Below are 2,204 nucleotides of genomic sequence, written 5' to 3'. Positions count from 1 at the left end.
TTTATTAATCAATGGATTTGGGGTTTGCATACTTTTGAAAGGTTACAATATGTTTATACTTTCTGTACCTTTTTTTTTTAATTAGGAAACTATTTTTTGTATTTGTATTTTCATAATTTAATTTTTTTATTTTTTAGATTTCAAAATTCAGGTTTAATTGTTAATATTTTTAAATTTTTTTAGTTAAATTCAGGTTAATTACAATATTTTTTTAATTACATAGCTATCAGGTGAGTAGTTTTTTTTTATTTCAAAATGTCACATGAATAAATTAAACAAAAAAATTTAATAGTGTTAACAGCTGGACTTAAAATCTAAAAAGTAGAGAGATTAAATTCCTAAAAATATGAGTACAAAGATTAAATTCCTATTTTTCGAAAAGTACAGAAAATATAGGCACATTTTCTATCAATTGAATGCGATTCCATTCATGAGTAGGTTTATGTTTTATTTTCAAAGGGTTAAGTTTGATTATTTTGTTGGATTTTTAAAATTTAAAGTCATGATAATTCAGTTTAGTTGTTGATTATTTCATATTAATTTTGAGTTTTTGAACTTCATTTTTACAGAACGTTTTTTATTGTATTATTTTTAAATATTATTTTTTTATAAATATTTTTTCAAAAAAAATTCAAGATAACCAATAGTTCTTATATAATTTAAAAAAATTAATTTTTATAAAGTATTTTAGATTATTTTTCTTATTTTAATATAAAATATTTATTTGGTTAAAATATGCCATTTGTAAATTTGAAATTTAGTTCTTGTACTTTTATTTCTAGAAATTTAATCCCTCTAATTTTTAAATCTCAAAATTTAGTTTCAATTATTACACTGTTAAATTTTTTTTGTTTAATTCAGGTTCATTACAACGTTAATTTTTTAATTATATTGTTACCCAGTGAGTTTATTTATTTATTTATTTCAAAATACCACATAAACAGAATTTGAAACCTAAAAAGTAGTGAGACTAAAATTATAAAAATAAAAGTATAAAGACTAAATTCTAAATTTATAAAAGATACAAAAACTTATAACATATTTTAACTGATTTACTTTTACATCCTAAAATATAAATTGATGGTATATTAAATAAATAAATTCGATTCCATTCAAATAATAATTTTTAATTTATTAACTAAAAATCATCCAAGCATGACTGATTTATATGTATGGATGAAGCCTAAATCCCACATTTTACACAACAAAACAGAACATTTATTAGAACATTCATGATATTTTGTTTCCTAGCTTCTATTTTAGGGGGGTAGTACTGTATTACATTCCAGCTAGAATAAATGAAGGACAATAATTATTGATATTTTTATTTGCATGTGTCAAAGGTTGGTTTCATTACATCTTTAATTATTGTACTATTTTTTTTTACGGTTAATATAATTTTTTATCTCTTGCTTGTAATTTTCTTTCCATTTTGATATTTAGATTTGAATTCAGTCAAGATATAATTTTATGATATTTTGAGATTGTTTACGCTGTTAGATTTTTATATTTTCTAAGTTTAAAGATCAAAATGGGCCTAATTGTTAAATTTAGGGTAAAAAATTATCTTAACCATTTTTTTATAAGGAAAAGGGAGAAGGAATTGTCCTGTATAAATGTAACAGCCTGAAATTGGGCCTAGCCGGAACAGTGGTTTTGGGACCACAAATGTGATATTTTGAAAATTTCTACAGTAAGATATTATCTTTGGTATAGTAAAATAAGGAAATAAAGTGATAAAAAGGGTAATATTGAGTTATGTCAACATTGGGAAGTATATTATGACATATTAATTCAAGAAAGGATTAAATCGTAAAAGTGAGAAAAGTTTTGTGGGTCAAGAGTAAATATTCAAAATTTGAGGGGTTAAAGTGTAAATACAAAAAAGTTGAAGGACCAAAGGTGTAAATATTTTAAGGGTGGAATGATCTAGAAACTAAGAAAAATGGATGAATTAGGACCAAATTGAAAAAGGTGAAGAATTTTGAGGGACTAAATCATAATTTTACCAAATTAAGTGATGACTCAAGGATGAAATTTTAAAAGATCATGAAGGGCAAAATGGTCATTTAGAAGAGAGAAAAATCTAGAAGATAATGATGATGCTGGAGATATTTTAGATTAAATAAATAAATATTAGTTTATTAATATTTTAATTTGATTTTAAATATTATTTATTATTTTGTTATTTATTGTTTAGTATA

This window comes from Gossypium hirsutum, chromosome D07, assembly GCF_007990345.1.
Source record: "Gossypium hirsutum isolate 1008001.06 chromosome D07, Gossypium_hirsutum_v2.1, whole genome shotgun sequence".
NCBI lineage: Eukaryota > Viridiplantae > Streptophyta > Magnoliopsida > Malvales > Malvaceae > Gossypium > Gossypium hirsutum.
This window is presented reverse-complemented; position numbering follows the sequence as displayed.